This window comes from Lutra lutra, chromosome 5 (genome assembly GCF_902655055.1).
Source record: "Lutra lutra chromosome 5, mLutLut1.2, whole genome shotgun sequence".
NCBI classification, from domain to species: domain Eukaryota; kingdom Metazoa; phylum Chordata; class Mammalia; order Carnivora; family Mustelidae; genus Lutra; species Lutra lutra.
In genome coordinates, this window is record NC_062282.1 from 70,670,044 (window position 1) to 70,690,002 (window position 19,959).

Sequence of the window (19,959 nt, forward strand, 5' to 3'; positions counted from 1 at the left end):
CATTTCCTCAAAAGTCACCTTCTCAGTGAAATCTATCTTGACCACCACCAATTTAAAATTTCAATCTCTCTCTGTTCCATATTTCTTTTACCCACTTTTTTCTCTTTAACATTCATCCCCAATGCATACACACACAATCTTATTTTTTTTTTTTTTAAATCAGGGTCAGTATTTTTTTTTTTTTAAAGATTTTATTTATTTATTTGACAGAGAGAGATCCCAAGTAGGCAGAGAGGCAGGCAGAGAGAGAGAGAGGAGGAAGCAGGCTCCCTGCAGAGCAGAGAGCCCGATGCGGGGCTCGATCCCAGGACCCTGGGATCATGACCCGAGCCGAAGGCAGCGGCTTTAACCCACTGAGCCACCCAGGCGCCCCACAATCTTATTTTTTTTAATTTAAAAGATTTTATTTATTTGACAGAGAGAGAGATCCCAAGTAGGTGGAGAGGCAGGCAGAGAGAGGGGGAAGCAGGCTCCCTGCTAAGCAGAGAGCCTGATGCAGGGCTCAATCCCAGGACCCTGAGATCATGACCTGAGCTGAAGGCAGAGGCTTAACCCACTGAGCCACCCAGACACCCCACAATCTTATTTTTTTAAGATTTTATTTATTTATTTGAGAGAGTGTGTGTGTATACAAGGGGGATGGGCAGAGGGAGAAATAGACTCCCTGCTGAGCAAGGAGCCTGATACAGAACTCTATCCCAGGACCCTGGGATTGTGACCTCAGAGGCAGACACTTAATTAACTGAGCCACCCAGGTGCCCCTACAATCTTATTTTTTCATCTCTCTGCTTGACATACAGTAGGCACTCAATAAACACTTCCTGGATGAATGAATAGTATTATTGCTTTTCATTTGCCCAACCTGATGAAAGCATGGTATCTTATTAGATATCTAAATTTTAATTTGCTTTGATACCCTACATTCCACAGATTCCACAACTACTCTTTCCTTGCTAGAATGTATTTACTTCATCTAAATTATTGTTTTCACAGTAAAACCTAAAGGATGGTGTTAGCTATGGGTAAATGCTCAGAAAACAGAAGTGAATTCTGGACTCTTTATTCCTTCTACCTCAGTACTACCTTCTTCTAAGTGGTCATGGTTGTGGTAAACAAGTCTTTTCACTCTCTCACACTTCTGCTCGCTTAGTATAATTAGGGTTAAGTTATCCTCTGAAATCAATAGCTGAGAATTGTAAGAATTCATTTATATAACATTTCTAGAAAAAGTCTGTGTATATTTGTAAGAAGGTTATCAATATCTAAAGTTTTAGAATTAGTTTCTTGTGATCAGCTTTCTTTTCCTTTGAGTTTCATTGAAGTCCTAATGGAACAAATGGCTCTGTTTGTGCAAAAGAGTAATAGATGAGATCAGCAAGTAGAATCTGTCTCACACAGGCTAGTTTCATGGGTGTGCAAACTCTGCAGTCACACAGGCTCTCAGGTTCAGAAGGATGCTGAACTTGGTTTAATATTCTGCTGTTGCTGTCTTGATGTCTAACTTACTTTATTTTAAATTTTAATTTCAATATAGTTAACATACAACATAGAGATTCAACAATTCTGTATATTACTCAGTGCTCATCATGATAAATATACTTTCTCTCTCTTTTTTTTTTTTAAGATTTTATATATTTGACAGAGAGAGATTACAAGTAGACAGAGAGGCAGGCAGAGATAGAGGGGAAATCAGGCTGCGATCATGACCTGAGCCGAAGGCAGAGGCTTAGTATATGTGCTGCCGAAGCGAGCACGAAGGCAGAGGCTTAACCCACTGAGCCACCCAGGTGCCCTGATGATAAATATACTCTTAATCCCCATCAACTATTTCACCCATCCTTCCACTCACCTTCCCTCTGGCAACCATCAGTTTGTTCTCTAGAGTTAAGAGTGTGTTTTTGGTTTGTGTCTCCCTCTTTTTTAAATTTTTTTTACCTTTCCTCATTTGCTTTGTTCCTTAAATTCCACATGTGAGTGAGATCATATGGTGCTTGCTTTTCTTTGGCTGACTTCTTTCACTTAAAATTATACTCTGACTCCATCTATGTTGTTGCAAATGGCAAGATTTTATTCTTTTTTATGGCTGAATAATATTCTAGTGTGTGTGTGTGTGTGTGTGTGTGTGTATGTGTGTGTGTCTATCACATCTTCTTTATCCATTCATCTGTTGATGGACACTTGGTCCATTTCTGTAATATGTCTATTGTAGATAATGCTGCAGTAAACACAGAGGTACATGTATCTTTTCAAATCAGTTGTTTTTATATTCTTTGGGTTAATACCCAGTAGTGCAATTACTGGTTCATAGAGTAGTTCTGTTTTTACTTTTTTGAGAAACCTCATACTGTTTCCACAGTAGCTGTACTAGTTTGCATTCCCACGAACAGTACGCAGGGGTTCCTTTTTCTCCACATCTTTGCCAACACCTGTTGTTTCTTGTCTTTGTGATTTTAGCCATTCTGATGTGTGTGAGGTGATCTCATTGGAGTTTTTATTTGCATTTCCCTGATAAGTGATATTGAACATCTTTTCATGTGTCTGTTGGCCATCTGTATGTCTTCTTTGGAGAAATGTCGTTCATGTCTCCTGTCCATTTTTAATTGGATTATTTATTTTTTGGTGTTGAGTTATATAAGTTCTTTATATATCTCGGATACTGTTTATTGGATATGTCATTTGCAAATATCTTCTCCCATTCCTTAGGTTGCCTTTTAGTTTTGTTGATTGTTTCCTTTGCTGTGTGGAAGCTTTTCCTTTTGATGAAATGCCAATAGTTTGCTTTTGTTTTTGCTTCCCTTGCCTTGGGAGATATACCTAGAAAAATATTGCTTTGGCCAATGTCAGAGAAATTGCCATCTGTGCTCTCCTAAGATTTTTATGGTTTCAGGTCTCACATTCAGGTCCTTAATCTAATTTGAGTTTATTTTTGTGTATAGTGTAAGAAAATAGTCCAGTTTCATTCTTTTACGCTTAGCTGTCCAGCTTTCCCAATGCCACTTGTTGAAGAGCTTTTTCTCACTGCATATTTTTGCCTACTTTGTTGAAGATTAATGGACCATATAACTGTGGGCTTATTTTATTCTTACTATTTTTAAATAAGTAGCTTCACATTTTCATTTTGTACAGGGCACATGAATTAGGTAACCAATCTTGATCTCAGTACTTCTTCATTTCTAAAGCAAAAATTCCTGGTGAAAATGAAGAGGTTCTGATGTCCAAAAAAGGTAAAGTTCCTTATAAGTCAGGTTTTCTAGGTTAGCCCATGAGGCTCATAATCTCATTCCATGAGAAAGAGGACTTTGATCTAGAACAGTTGCTCTGGATTGTCTGAGCCGGAGTTGTGCTGCCCAGGCTCATAGCTGCGGCCCATACCTTTAAAAGAGCCACAGTTAGATCCCAACAACAACAATGGAAGCCAGAAAACAATGGACTTTTAGTTTCAATGTGCTGACTGAAAGGGCTGTCAAATTAAAATTCAGTAAACTCTCATTTGTTTTGAGTGGAGATCTTGAAGTTGAAAGCAAAAGAAGGGCAAAAGTTAAACCATACAAATACTAACCGAAAGAATGCTGATGTAGCTTTAACAGTATCAGAATTTAAAACAAAAAGTTACTATTAGAGAGAGAGAAATACTTAATAATAATAAAAGGCCCAGGAGCGCCTGGCTAGCTCAGTTGTTGGGGTGTATGACTCTTGATCTCAAGGCTGTGAGTTCAGGCCTCATGTTGGGTATAGAGATTACTTAAAAATAAAGTCTTAAAATAAAGATAATAATAATAATAATAATAATAATAAAAAGATCCAGATCCAATTTCCAAATTTAGGGGTGCCTGGGTGGCCCAGTGGGTTAAAGCCTCTGCCTTCGGCTTGGATTATGATTCCAGGGTCCTGGGATCAAGCCCCGAATTGGGCTCTTTGCTCAGCAGGGAGTCTGCTTCCCCCCCCACCCCTGCCTGCCTCTCTGCCTACTTGTGATCTCTGTCTGTCAAATAAATAAATAAAATCTTTTAAAAAATTAAATAAATTTTCAAATTTATATAAGCTAAATTGACATTAGACTAAATCAGAATTACAATTGGTGATATTAAACTACCTCTTTTGATATTGATAGAATAAATAAGATATAAAAAACAGGAAATGGAAAGCAAATTTAAGCAATATAATTTGGAAGCTTGACAGCGTAATATAGAAAACACTGCCCTCACAACCGCAGAAAACATTCATTGCAAATACACAAAGAACATTCTCTCTCTCTTTTTTAAACATTTATTTATTTATTAGGGGGGGAATGAGGCAAGGGGCAGAGGGGAAAGAATCTCACGCAGACTCCCCACTGAGCTCAGAGCCTGCCATTGGCTGGATCTCAGGACCCTGAGATCATGGCCTGAGCTGAAACCAAGAGTCAGATGCTTAATGGACTGGGCACGCTGATGCCCCAGAACATTTTCAAAAATGGAAATTGGACTGGGCCTGGTGTCTTAAGTCCCAGGGGGGCAGAAGGCCAGGGTGTCTGCTAGCCGCAGAGTGAGTGGAGCAGCCACAGATTTCTATGATCCCAGGAGCAAGAGGGGCTGCTGAGGAAGCTACTCTAAGTCCCAAGGGGTTAGGTCACAGCAGCAAGATCCACTAGTCCTCAAAATGTGAAAGTAGGCAAGTCACTCTGAGATGATAGATTTGCTGCAGAAAGGAGACTCTGGGTGGTCTTTCTACCAGAAAACAAGTGTACATGTGAAAGTGTATTTTTTTATGGCTGAAGCTGGTGATTCAGAATTATAGGGGAACCATAATAAGGGATGATGGGAGCTGTTCCTATGGTATACAGAAAAGATGTAGAAGAAAGCAAAGATAAAAAAAAAAAAAAAAAAAAAAAAACAAAGATATTAACTATGAATGGCTCAGAATTGCAGCCAGCCAGATGGGTTGATACAAATACCTGGAATAGATTTTGCTGCTTCTGTGGAGCAAAACCCCAGACAAGCAAATAGGCTGATGAGTAAACACACAATGGAATAAGAAAATTAAGGGTACAGGAAAGAAAGGACGAGGTTCTGTTAGTCCCCTGCTCCTCTACTCCCAAGGAGGAGACCCCAAATATTCTTGAACTTGCTGGGTGCCAGAGCTTACAGGTGGTTATTTCTGGTTTTTGTTTGTTTGTTTTCTAATGTATTTATTTTGGGTCTGTGCTGTGCTTATTGTCCTTTTTTCAGTCTCCATGATTGATACGGATGATACGGATGTCCTTGGTACAGAGTATCCTTGTTGGATTTATTCAATTTAAACTTTGTTAATGACTTCCATTACAATTGGCTAGATTCATAGTCAAGAACAGCCTGTTCTTGGTGGGACTATATGTTAAAACAATGTGTCATACCAAGAAGAAAAAAAAAATACTTAGTTTTCTCCTACACAATTTAACATACAGATTGTTACCACTGCTATCTCCTGTTCAACAGTCCTGAGATGGTAGAACTTAACTGTTTTCTGTGCTGAGCCAAGGCTTAAACAGGAAAGTGACTGTCATTATTTCCATCATGCAGTTGTTCCTATATTCTTCAGCATAGTAGAATCTCCTGGAAGGATTTTTAAAAATCCCAATGTCAGATGAATTTTCTTACAGGTATTACTTGAGCCTCTACCTTCTTTTTCTTCCTGTGCCAACTTTTGTTAAAGATAACATTACTTTAGCATTAGAGTTTATGACATTTATATATTTTTCTTCAACCACACACCTTTATTTTGTTCTATTTTTTAAAAAGGTTTTATTTATTTGTTTGACAGAGAGAGTGAGATCACAAGTAGGCAGAGTGGTAGGCAGAGAGAGGGGGAAGCAGGTTCCCCACTGAGCAGAGAGCCCAATGCGGGGCTCAATCCCAGGACCCTGAGACCATGACCCGAGCCAAAGGTAGAGGCTTAACCCACTGAGCCACCCAGACACCCCAATTTTGTTCTATTTTCACAGCTAAATGAATTTAATATTGCATACTTTGTCCTTTTGCCATAGTTTCTCCATTTATCTCTCAGTTGACTGAAAGTAAATCCTCAAGTAGTTTGTTGAAGAAGAACTCCCTGAATTCCTCCATATTCAAAATTGTACTTCTATTGCTTTTATACCTGAGGAGTAATTTACTAGGCATAAAATTCTTGAGTCACACTTTCTTTCCTTGAGGACTTTGAGTTCTTTGAGAACATTATTTTACTGATTTCTAAACAGGTGTATGAAGAAATCTAAAACACAGTCATTGTGACTTAATCTTTTACCTGACACACCAGAGTTTTCTTTCTTTATCTTTGATGCTTAGTAACTTTTTTGCTAGGATATATCTCATGTTGGTTGGTTCATAGTAAAGTAAAAGATAAGTTACACTTTATCTGGAGAAAAAGTTTTCTTGATTCGTGTCCTTAAATACTTAAGATGGTCCTTTTTCAGGGGGATTCATACCTTTGAGAAAACCAATTACATATATGTTGGATCTACTTTCTCATCTTCCTTTATGTGAGTAATAGTATCTATAGATAACCTAAAGCAAACATTACTCTAAGTGAGAAAATAGAAGTATTTCCTTTAAAATTAGGAATGAGAGAAAGATAATCTTTTCTATTAAATTGTACATTAGACATCCTAACCAGTGTAAAAACATAAGGTTTGGCAAGAAGGAAGTAAAATGGTCAATATTTGCAGGTGATGGGGTGCCTGGGTGGCTCAGTGGGTTAAAGTCTCTGTCTTCAGCTCAGGTCATGATCTCAGAGTCCTGGGACCAAGCCCCACCACAGGCTCTCTGCTCAGCCAAGAGCCTGCTTCCTCCTCTCTCTCTGCCTGCCTCTCTGCCTACTCTCTCTCTGTCAAATAAATAAAACCTTTAAATAAATAAATAAATAAAGTGTTCTATTAAAAAAAATTTGCAGGTGATTCAATTTACATGGAAAACCCAAAATAATACACAAATTAATAAGATGTCAGATGTAAGACAAAAATTAGTCTCATTCCTATATACTAGCGCCAAACTCCTAGAAAACAAAAAAAACCCACAACTATTTGCGGTAATAAAGAATATCAGGGACACCTGGGTACCTTATTCAGTTAAGCTCTGACTCTTGATGTTTGGCTCAGGTCATGATCCCCTAGGTTTTGAGATTGAGCCCTAGTAGGGCTTCCCACTCAGTGGGAAGTCTGCTGGACATTCTCTCCCTCTGCTCCTCCCCCATCTCACATGTACATGTATGTGTGTGTGCTCTCTCTCTCTCTCAAATAAATCTTAAGAAAAAAAAAAAAGAATATCAAGCCTGTAAGAATAAATCTAACAGAAAATATCCAAGACCTCTGTAGAGAAAAGTTTAAAACTTTGTTTAAAAAATACCTATCACGGGGGCACCTGGGTAGCTCAGTGGGTTAAAGCCTCTGCCTTCGGCTCAGGTCATGATCTCAGGGTCCTGGGATCGAGCCCCGCATCGGGCTCTCTGCTCAGTGGAGAGCCTGCTTCCTCCTCTCTCTCTCTCTGCCTGCCTCTCTGCCTACATGTGATCTCTGTCTGTCAAATAAATAAATAAAATCTTTTAAAAAAATAAATAAAAATAAAAATAAAAAATACCTATCAGGGGCACCTGGCTGGCTCAGTAGGTTAAGAGTCTGCCTTAGGTCATGACCCCAGGGTCAAAATTCTTAACAAATAGATGACTCATTTTAATACTTTATATATATATTTCTCTTATTGATTGACAATTTATTAGTTAATGGATTATGAAAGGAGAACTGAAATTATTTCTTGGTGGGCAAAAGAACATGTTGGGCAGGTCTTACTTGAAGCAAAAAGCTATAATAAGCCCCTTTAGTTCTTTTTATTTTTCTATACCAAGAAATCACTTTTAGAGATCATTCTTTTTACTAAAATAGTTATTTCTTTTTAAAAATCTTTAATCTTTCCCCCCACCTTTTTTTTTTTTAAAGATTTTACTTATTTATTTGGCAGAGAGAGAGACACAACGAGAGAGGGAACAGAAGCAGAGGGAATGGGAGAGTAAGAAGCTGGCTTCCCACCGAGCAGGGAGCCTAATGTGGGGCTTGATCCCAGGACCCTGGGATCATGACCTGAGCCAAAGGCAGATGCTTAACGACTGAGCCACCCAGCCACCGCTCATCTTTTTTCCCTTTAAGAAATTCCCATAAAGCTGTCAAATAGTCAAAATGTTAATATCCCCCCCAAAAAAGTTAATTTCCTTTCTCTTTTAAGGCATCAGCCTCTTTTAAGAGATTTTTATAATTTTTCTCTTTGTATTTAACCCACTTTTTAGTAGAGCAGAATATGTAATTCTTCATTGTGAGAAAAGAGAAAAATGAAAAGAAATTGTCTTGGAGACAATACATGACTAGCAGATTAACTCTTGTAATTGACAGTGCCCATTGAATCTCACATGTGAGCAATTACTGTTCACAAAGGGATAACTCTAGTTAATACAAAACTGTTCATAGTAATGGAAATAAACCAGGAAGAGGTCAACCTCCATAATACCAATGATTTATTAGAAGCACACAGATGTGCATAAAATAACTTTATAGGTACTGTAAATTATTTCCATTTCAAGTTGTCACATACTATCCTTTATGCACAAATGCTATATGGAGCTTATCAAGGATGTAATTGAAGCAGGAATATTTTGAAGTTCAAAGGTTATATGTGATACTTTAATGATATGGCCGTACACATAAACTTTATCCTTAAAGCAATACCATTCATGTGTTTTGTCTTTCTGCCCTAATTATTATCATATCCTATATAAAGCACTACTCCTTAGGATGACACACTGTCTTTCTGCAAATCCAGCATCATTTCCTCCGCATGCCCACAGGCACCCTTCTCAGACCCTGCATTCAATTCCTTAGATTTCTAAAGGCATCACACTCCCACCTCTCCCTGTTTTCATACATTCTCTTCTTCTGTGACAAAAACAAAACAAACAAACAAAAAACAACCAGAAACAAAAACAAAACAAAACAAAAAACTGATGCTTTCTTTCATTTTTGGATAATTCCTCTCAAGCATCTGCTTTTTTCAGAATCCTTTCTGGATCCCTCCAGGTGGGGCCAAATGTCCTCTACTAGAGCTATCTCTATGATAAAACTAACTCAACTGTGCCCAACTTCCTCTTCACACCAGAGTAATGCTGGAGCCGGAAGTTGTGGTAGCAGCTTCTTGATTCATTGACTTCCTGGTTAGAGCTAGAGACAGAGCAGGCGTGGGCCGGGTGTCCCTGTGGTTGCAGAGCCTGGGTCAGACATGAAGTTATGCATCGAGCCCCTTGATCTCACAGCCACTCTGGCTTGAGAACAAGGTAAAACCAAGAGTTATATTGTGTATGGAGTGTCAGAAACAGAGAATAAGCAAGAAGTCATTTGTGAGTACAAGAGGTAGAACTTGGGAAGACTTCAGAAGTAGGGTGCAGTCAGACATGGTGTGAAGTACAAAGAGCTATTAGAATCCACAGCTGTGCTGTGCTGCTGGTTTTCCCTTGTCTTCCACTATTCTCCATCCCCATCCCAATAGCTTAAGTGCAGACTTCCATCACTCAATCTCCACGGCTTAGTATTGGACCTGCTGCCCAGTCGGAGACAGCATGTATCTGTTGAATTACATCAAGTCCTACTAACCATTCTTTAAAGACTGACATCTTTAAAATTTTTTTGAAAGATTTTATTTACTTATTTGACATACAGAGAGAGAAAGAGAGACAGAGAGAGCACGTGCACAAGCAGTGGGAGCAGCAGGCAGAGGGAAAGGGAGAAGCAGGCTCCCGGCTGAGCATGCAGCCTGATATAGAACTTGACCCCAGGACCGTGGGATCATGACCTGAGCCAAAGACACTTAACCAAGTGAGCCACCCAGTGCTCCAAAGACCATTTTTAAAAACCTCTCAGGTAGGTTACTTATCAGTGAAACCTTTCCCTCATCCCCAGTGATTAGATTCTGTTCCTACACATACTCCTGGTATGTTTTTTGGTATCAATCTCTTTCAATGTTCCATCTTGTATTATTACATGTGTTACATGTGTTTGACTAGGTCTGGGTTTTCTTGTTTGTTTTTTGTTTCTTCTGAGTGTATCCACCCTAGCAGCAAAATTACTGTCTGAATCCCAGTAGAAGTATTGCAGATTTTTTCTGTGTCTTTAAGTGGCTGCTGTGTATGACTCCTATTTTCTACCATTTCCAATACACTTCAGTCCTCATTCTCAATAATGGAGATATTGAAAGAAATGGTAGAAAAAACAAGCTTATGTAGAATCCAAAAGTCTAGTCCAGTGTCTTCAAAGGAAAAGCAATATATATATATATATTATATTATATATATATAATATATATATATAATCCTTGACTAAAGTTACTATAAAAAGCAACCTGTATTCTTTTGTGCAAGACAGGATTTTGTTTTAACCTAACTATCATGATTGCCTGGTCTTATTTTATGTTGGCTATGTAGTTCTGATTTGTAGTACTTTTGGAATTTGAAATTAGAAAGCCATGTACCAGTTATACCTTAATCCTCTGATTGAAGTATAGCTTACTGTAACTAAGACTTGGTGGTTAAAAAAAGAAAAAAGAAAAGCCATTTGGGTTTGGTAGGTGCCAGAGTGTGATGTATATGCATGTATGTTCTCATATATCTACAATTACCTATTTAGCACCTCTTCATGTTTATTTTAGAATTAACAAAGAATAAAGGAGAATATTTTGAAATATTTATTTAGAGATCTGGTATTCAGATGCCCAGTACTGTAGTCACTAGCTACGTGTTGCTACTGAGCATTTGAAAGGTAGCTATATTGAATTGGGTTGTGCTATAAGTATAAAAAATATAACAACTTTGAAGGCTTAGTTTCAGAAGTAAGATACATCATTAATATAGTTTTATGTTGGTTGCACATTGAAATGACAGTATTTTTATTATTTTATGTACATAATAGCATATTATTAAAATTAATTTTAAATGCTTATTTTTACTTTTTTTCATGTGGCTACTAGGAAGTTTAAAATTACATGTGCAACGTGCGTTATATTTCTCTAAGATAGCATTACTCTGGTGTATGCTATAGTTTAATTACCTTTACTTTAAAAACATTGCAAGGAAGTTGTGAAAAATTTTCCACCCCAGTAGAGGAGACAAATTAATTGATAGTCTACTGTGCTGCAGGCCCTGATATTTTACATGAGCTATTTTGTTTAATTCTCCCCAAATCTTATTAGATAGGTGTTATTACTATTCTAAGACAGGTAGACTGGAGCTCAAAGAGTTTAAGAAAATTTCCTTAAGCCCTTGATCAAACAGCTACTGTCAATACAACTTACTCAAATCTAACCTGACTTTGGAGATCGTTCTCTTCCTACTAGAGAACACTCTCATCTGCCTTTCCTTTTCAGAGATTGGCACCATATGCTAACAGAAATTCTAATAACACCCACAGTTGTGAGGTCTTACCAGACCTTACCGGGACTTACCAGGTCTTTGAAGCCTGTTACTTCAAAATAAGGTCCTATTTCCTTTTTCACCCAAATGAAAATAACATTTAAGCCCCTCATATACTAAATATCAGGAATTCCAGTCTTTTTCTATGGTTCTCCTCCCCCATGTAGTCATAAATGACTGAGAATTGTTTACTAATGCCTGAGTATTGATCCATTGGTCTTATGAATAGACAATAGAGTGGAAATTCAGATACACTCTTGAGGCTGGAGGACCACCTCACAAACTGTCTAGAAGAGGGTTAATTCCGTGACAGTGGTTTTGTTTTCTAATGCTGTGTAACAAATTATGATTAGTGGCTTTAAACAACACCCGTTTATTAGCTCATATTATCTGTAGGTCAGAAGTCCCACATGTCATTGCTGAATTCTTGTTCATGGTTATCACGTGGCTGAAATCAAGGTGCCTGCAATTCTGAGCTCTCGTCTGGAGACTTTGGTGGGGGGGTGGGCATAAATCTGCTTCCAAGTACATTATTGTTGTTGGCAGTATTCATGCTCCTTGTGGGTAATAGGACTTAGGTCTTGTTTCCTTGTAGCTGTCTACCAGGAGCCATTCCTTCTTTCTGGAGATGGAGTGTATTCCTTGACATGTGCTCCATACCCCGTCTTCCAGCCAGCAATGGCTCATCAAGTCTTTTTCATGTTTTGAGTTTCCTTGATTTCTCCTTCTGTCACTAGTGGTAGAAAACGCTCTACTTGAAATGTTCTTTTAGTGAGATGGGGCTCACCCTGATAATCTTCTTTTAAGGTCAACTATGAAACAAAACAAACATAATCATGGGACTATCTCATCCAAGTCACAGGTTCCAGGAATGAGAGTACCGCATATTGGGGTAGTGGGTGGTACATTTTCATCAATCTGCCTACTATAGTCCTGGGGATTATATAAAACATGTACACCACCACAGTGGTAATGACACAGAGACGACTATCAAAATTCTCCCCGCTACTTAGCTTTGCTAGTCACAGGGAGAAAAGCAAGAGCTGTCTTACTATCAGGTAGTAACGCCTGCCAGGGAAGGAATGGAGGATGCGACATGAAAGATCCTGGTGTGCTCCTTTCCCTTTCTTCCAGTTATACCCTCAAATCTTACTCATCATAAACTTTCCTTGTGAAAGCAACACAAAGGTTAAGGGCATTAGGTGGAACTATAACATTTCTGTCCTATCTGGTTTAAGGGCAGCAATGTCCAGTCATTTTGAGGTATGTTGGAGCTTCCACCTCTCCTCTTCCACACCACTGCAGAGGTGTGAGTCCTACTGGTGCCTTCTGAATGGCTTCCTAAGAGGTCACTGAGGCCCGTTCTCCTGGTCTCTGAGCTAAGGACTTTCCTCAAGGTGCAGGGAGTAGCACCCTCTTCCCAGCACAGTACAGACCTCAGACCCTCTTGGTTACCTGCCTTTTGGACTCTTTCCCCACTCTCGTATGCCAATCTGCCAATATTCAGCTCAAAATCCATTGTGGCTTTTGCTGTCCCTGGGAACTCGCCTTTAATTAAGTGCTAGTTGCTGAAGTTGTCTTTGCTAAACTTTGTGCTCTCCTAAGTGCCACATCCCCTTTCTTTTTATTGCTACTATTGTTTACTTGAGAGGTTTCTTTTAGCTGACTCCTTTTAATTGTTAACAAATGTGTCAATGAAATTTTTCTCACTATCACATGTGGAAAATCTGAGTTATGTGTCATATATAGCTGTTAACTGTAAGAAAAAAAAGGAAAAAAGAAAAAAATTGTTAGTCACTGGTAGTCTCTAACCTGACATAGCAGAATGCCTCTCAAAAGGCTCCTTTCTTCTCTAGTTGTCCCCAGGGGCATTTTTATTACAGTTCCTAACGCTTTTTGTTGTTGTTTTTATTTTTGTTTTGTTTTGTTTCATTTTTTGGTTTTTGGTTTTTGTTTCGAGCTGAGGGGCTATAATTGTGATTACATTTAACCCTTGAACATCATGAGTTTGAACTGTGTGGGTCAACTTACAGACATATTGTTTTTGATAAATATAGCATAGCACTATAAATGTATTTTTTTAAGGAACTTTTTTTCTTCCTTAGGGTTTTCTTAATATTTTTTTTCCTTCTAGCTTACTTTATGGTAAGAATACAAATACATATCACATAAAAACTGTCATATGGGGCACCCGGGTGGCTCAGTTGGTTAAGCTTCTGACTTTTGATTTCAGCTCAGATCATGATCTTAGGGTTGTGAGGTACAGCCCCACATCAGACTCCATGTTGGGCATGGAGACTCCTTAGGATTCTGTCTCTCCCTCTCTGTCTGTCCCTCCCTTCCCAGCTCCCACACTCTCAAAAAACAAAAAATATGTGTTAGTTGACTATCGTTATGTTATGTTTGTTATGTTATGTTATGTTATGTTATGTTATGTTATGTTATAGGTAAGACTACTTGTCAACAGTAGGCTATTAGCTAATTTTGCAAGGAGTTAAAGGTTAAACATGGAAGGGCTAGGCCCCTCACTAACCCTGTATTGTTCAGGGGTCAGCTGTACATTTGAGGCTATGTGTTGAAGCTGCAGGTCCCCAAACTACCTATCCCTATCCTTGCCCCCAAACTACCTATCCCTATCCTTGCCCCCTCTATCCATGCTTCTTTTAAGTTTATTACCTAAAATCATCTCCCATACCACCAGAGGTATGCAATAAACAGAAAACACTGATCTACTCCCTTTTTCCCAGAGACCCACCTCAAATTCCTTTCCCTCTAAGAGACCTTTGCTGACAATACAGACCTCAGTGATCCCCTCCATGGCATTCATAAGGCTACTATGTCTAATTATTCAAATGCTGCTGTGTGACATTTCATTAAGGACAAAGACCATGCTTTATACTAAGTTTTCCCACAGCACTTGGTATGCTACCTGGCAAACAGCAGGCATTCAAAAAATATTTGTGGTTTGATGAACAGCAAGGGGCAGCTCTGGGTAAAAGTGTGGAGTGAAGTTTGACTTAGGTTCTTCTACCTTTGACTGCCTCCATCACGGAAAGGGCCATGGATCATGATACTCCTCTGAACTGGTCATTTTCTCCTTTCTCAATCAGTTCCAGATGTCTCCCAATTTTTCTCAATCTCCCCAAATCACACTTCATGTGCTCTGTGTCTCCTTATCACGTTGACTACTAGCTAAGGTATTTGGTGTTTGCCACGAGATTTTGTTCTATTTAAAATTGTGTCACAAAAAATTTTTTTGTATCTTCTATCACATCCAAGACAGACATATGTATACTTAATAGATGCTCAATAGATATTTATCATACAAATAAATGAATCTGTGTTATATTGTTTGTGTCTTAAGGTTTTGCTGTTACATTTTTAGGAAAAAGTAAAAAAATCACCCAAGTAATTCATTTAAGATTGGTCAAGGGAATTTACTAAGTTTATTAACAAGTATATAAACATTTTATGGTTTTGATTCAGAATAATAAAAATAAGATCTTCTGTTTGCCTTTTTTTTTTTTTTTTTTTTTGGTTCTTCTTCGGCTCCTTCATTTGTCCACTTGGCCAATCTAAATGTTTCTTTTAAGGAGCAGTGTAAGTCTCTATAGCTTTACATAGAACTGATGGTTCCTTCTCTGTATTCTGAACATGCCATACATACTTGTAGTTAGGGGTGACCACATAATTTATTGTCTAAACCTGGACATACTGAGAATGAAAGTACGCACAAAAAACTATTAAGCCAGGATAAGAGGTGTCCCTGACAAACCAGGAAGTATGCTTATACTACTTTGAAAGTAGTTATTTGCTAACTATATGTCTCTTGTCATTCAACTGTAAAGCTATTTTAGGTCTAGGCCTTATTTCTCTTAGTTTCCTTCTTATCTAGAACTGTGCCTACCACTCATGGTGGTAGAAGAAATGTTAGTGTCTCTTTAAAAATGTTCATTTAATTGCATATTATACTATCTTGCTGTAGAACTCAAACCATCCCATTTGGGTCCTATTATGAGCCATTTTCTCAGTATAAAAATATAGGGCATTGAGCTTAATTGTATGCTTGTGTAATGATGGTAGCTAGCATTTACCAGCACTTAACATGTGCAAGGCCCAAGGCTAAGAATTTTGGTTGAGTTTGGATTTCTCACAATTCTTGGAGGTAAGTGTTGCTATGATCCCATTAAGTTAGAAGAAAAGACACATTTAGAAAGATTAAGAATCTTGTTCAGGGTCACCCAGCTAATTATGTAGCAGAGTTTGAACCTCAGACTCTGATGCCATACACCATCTCTCCTATGTGTAAGAAATAACTGGTACTAAATTTTTAAAGTAATTTTAAAAGATTAATACCATACTTCTAGAAAAAAATTCATATGCTTCTGCATGTTTACAGGAGAATGTGTTTAAGTAAAGATTGCAGAATAAGGTCAATGTGGCCACAATGTGAGGTCACGAGTAGTGATAGACAAACACATTCTTATCATTGTTCTTGGTGTTAACATCTCCATTTGTTATGAGACAAATATACCTTTAGTTTTGTTGAGATCATTTTCTTGTTTTCAAACTAGTAAGTGTGCAAAGCAGTTTGTAATACAAAAAACCTTTGTACTACAACAGTTGGGTGTACTTTCAGCAGTATTTTCAGTGCACATTATGTGAATAAATTATAAACAGTGTGTATTTTCTACCTTGTCCTTTTGACAAGATTCTATTTGGTAACAATTTTAATGATAGTCATTATTGAAACAACATTATATTAACTCCAGAAAAATTATTATTTGTTACTATCATAATTATAAACCATGTTTTGATGTTGATAAAACACATTATCAGTGGTTCTTAAGCAAAAATAGTCTAATTGTATAAAAAATAATCTAAATTGTGAGGATAATCTGTAGTTTTAACCTGTTTTAAATCATAAAGGTTAAATTAAATGCATAAAGAGACTATACTATAGGGGCGCCTGGGTGGCTCAGTGGGTTAAGCCACTGCCTTCGGCTCAGGTCATGATCCCAGGTCCTGGGATCGAGCCCCACATCGGGCTTTCTGCTCAGCGGGAAGCCTGCTTCCTCCTCTCTCTCTCTGCCTGCCTCTCTGCCTACTTGTGATTTCTCTCTGTCAAATAAATAAATAAAATCTTTAAAAAAAAAAAAGAGACTATACTATAAATATGATACTGAGCAAATAAATATATACACAGACTTTCATACAAAAGGGTATCCTTCAAAAATTGTATTCTTAATTTTTTTTTCTACTGACAAGAGAGGTGTGTGAATAGCTGTAGCAACTAAAATTAGATTATTATCAGGGTATTCAGTTGCATATGATGTTTTATAAACATATGGGAAGCCTGAAAACAAATGTTTACATAATGAATGTTAACTCATAAACAAGTGATAAGAAAAGTTACTCTTAAGGCATTCACACAAAATAACTACATTTGCAATTCAAAGGAAGGATTAGAAACATACAGGACATATTAAGTTAAGGAATTTTGTTTTGTTTTGTTTTTTGTTTTTATTTTTTTTAGCACCCCAAATTTCTTTTAATTTTGCGGTAATTATAGATTCACACAGAGTTGTAGGAATTTCCTGTTTTTTTTTGTTTTGTTTTGTTTTTGTTTTTTGTTGTTGTTGTTTTTGTCCGAGGAAGTTTTTAGAATTAATATGCCTTTGAATTTCAGGTCAGAAAGCTTCCTCTAGTTTATTATGTTATTCCTATTTTTTGAAGTAGGATACCAGAATATCACGGGTCAGGAAAAACTGCACTGAATGTCAAGTTTTCAATGTACTCAGGGTAACTAGAAAATTAAAATACTTATATTATAATGTAGATAAAGATCTATGGTTAACTGATAGAAATTGGGACCAAGAGCAAGTTTAACATAAAAATATATATATTTTTTTCTTTGCATTTTTTATTATCTCAGGGGACTTAAACATTTCATTTATTCTAGGTGCCAGGGTACATCAGCTGAACAAAACAGACAAAATTCCATTTTGTGTTGGGGAAGACAGGCCTTAAGAATAAACATACGAAATAAATAAATTATAAAGACTGTTGCAAGGTTTAAAATGTCATGGAAACAAAAAAGCCAGTTAAGGAATGAGAGTTTGGGTTGGGGCGGTTGCAATTTTAAATAGTGTGGTCAGGCTCAGCATCACTGTTGGGGTGAGATTTGAGCAAAGAGTTAAAAGAGGGAAAGCAGACATTGAGGAAGAATGTTCCCAGCAGAAGGAAGAACACTTCAAACGCCCTAAGTATTTGTCTGGACTATTCAAGTAACAAAGGGTGGAGATGGAGTGAGAAAGGTAAGGGAAGAGGCACAATCAGGGGCTTCGTAGGTCACAGTAAAGACCTTAGTTTTTACAGACAATGAAATAGGGAGCCACTGAAAGGTATCCTTCAAGAATTGTATTTTGGGGGCGCCTGGGTGGCTCAGTGGGTTAAAGCCTCTGCCTTCGGCTCAGGTCATGATCCCAGGGTCCTGGGATCGAGCCCCGCATCGGGCTCTCTGCTCAGCAGGGAGCCTGCTTACTCCTCTCTCTCTGCCTGCTTCTCTGTGATCTCCGTCTGTCAAATAAATAAATAAAATCTTTAAAAAAAAAAAAAAGAATTGTATTTTGGCCAGATGAGATTGGAGCTGACTTTTCTTGTTAAGATAGTATTCTGTTTGTTGCTCAGACAATAGAGTTAATGGTGGGCAGAGAGACCATTTAGCTAGCAACTGAAGTAGGCCCCTGAAGTATGATACAAGTCAGAGAAGACGGAAGTAATGCACTGATTGGCCTGATTCTGATTTACTCTGAGAGTACAACAGTCTTGCCTGACAGTGTGGAGGTGAAGATCAGTGAAGAAAGGGAGCCAAGGTCTCCACAAAGTATTTGTTATGAGCAACTAGCTAGGAGGACCGTGGCTAGGTCTTGAACTGCTTTTTGAGCAAGGGACAATTAGAAACTTAGGGGAGAAAGAAAACTAATATTGCACTAATATAATCAACCCAGATGAAGAAGACGTATATATTACTACATCATATTCCAAGTGTTGTAGGCCTGAAAACTTAATGTAGGGGTTTGGTGGAAGGCTGACGGCTGGATGGACACTCTTAGGTGTTACTGATTTCTGGGTTATACAAAACACAGCTAAAGAAGACTCAGATTCCAGGAGACAAGTAATTTCACACTTTTCAAATGTCAGGTGGAACTTCTAGGCCGTAAAAGCCAGTTAGGACAGATTCAACGATTCTGACGTTTACATTAGTAAAAAGCGCTGGTCCGAGGATTTCAGGGCATCTTTCCAACAATTCCAACTGACAAGTGGTGCCAGGACTCTGCGCCTAACCTGGGCAGCCTGGGAGCGTCCGCGGTCCCGCTAGGAGCGCAGGCACCGCCCCTCCGCGCGGTTCGGGGTGGGGGCTCCAGCCGCCGCTGCCAGCCGCCGGGGGGAGGGGAGGGCGAGGAGGGGCTGTCGTGCGCTCCCACCCAGCCTTGGTCGCCATCTTCCGACGCGTCCTTTCCCGCGCGGGCTCCAGCCCCAGCTCTCGGCCCTCCTCGCGCTTAGGAAGAGGCTTCCTAGCCCGCGCAGCTGCACGGAGCTGCGCGCTGCGGGGTCGCTGGCTCAGTCCGACGCCCAGGCGGGGCAGGGGGTGGGGCCGGCGCGGCGGCGCAGTCCTCGCGCGGCTCTCCGGGCGCGCGCCGCCTCTCGCTCCGCCCGCGCGCGAGCCTGGGCGGGGAGGGAGGGGCCAGGAAGCGCCAAGCGCGCTGGGGAGCGCAGCTGCGGGCGTGGGGGTGGCAGGAGCCGCGGAGCCGGCACCGAGAGCGGCTGCGGCTGGAGCCGGCGGTCCAGACAAAGGCGACGGTGAGTGCCCCGCCGGCCCGGGTCGTGCACCGGCCCCCACACCTCGCCCTCGCGGCCTCCTGGGCGGGGGCCCGCAGCCTCGAACCCCCGCCGCCGAGGGCTCGGTGGGGAGCGCGGCCCGGCCCTGCCCCCCGCGCGCTGCGGGCTGTGGGCTGAGCCTGCGGCTCCATTTTCAGGTCTGGGCGAGGTCTTCCTGCGGACCCTGCCTTTGGTTTTTCTTCCATTCCTTCTGAGAAATGGTTACATGCTCAGTTCAAAATTGACGACAGGCGGGCGGCTGAGGGAGCCAACCGCCAGCCTGATGTAAAATGGAAATGAAAAGACCCCCTCCCCCCAACTTTGCAGGTCTGGGAGTCGGGAGGGGAGGGGAGGGGCGGAGGGCAGGCGGAGAGGGCCGGGGTCCTTCAGGTGTGAGTTTGGGGGTGGGGCTGGAACCCCTGCCTGAGGAGCCGGGGCTCTTTCCTGAGGCGTGCGGCGCGTTCCGCTCGCGGGTCTCGCCTCGCTTCTCTTTGGGCTCCGGAGAGAAAGCCCTGCCTGACCACCTACACGGAGGAAGGAGCTCGTGTTACTCGTACAGGTTGTCTTTCCTTTGCCGCTTCAGTTGTGATTTTTGGTAACGGGTGTGGTAGGTAGCGGCTGTCTGAT

The 19,959-nt window shown here is 39.9% G+C and overlaps 1 protein-coding gene across 7 annotated transcripts in view; it reads left to right on the top strand.

Annotated features, from left to right (window-relative positions):
• The first annotated feature begins 19,201 nt into the window (after positions 1-19,201).
• CDC42SE2 (CDC42 small effector 2) overlaps positions 19,202-19,959 on the top strand; it is a 112,244-nt gene continuing 111,486 nt past the window's right edge. For 4 of the 7 annotated variants that reach the window (XM_047729896.1, XM_047729892.1, XM_047729897.1 and 1 more), the window contains exon 1: positions 19,203-19,314. The gene's annotated coding sequence lies outside the window, so the exon portion shown is untranslated. Of the gene's footprint in view, positions 19,315-19,959 lie in introns of all 7 variants that reach the window. The other 3 variants (XM_047729899.1, XM_047729898.1, XM_047729894.1) reach the window with 2 other exon arrangements.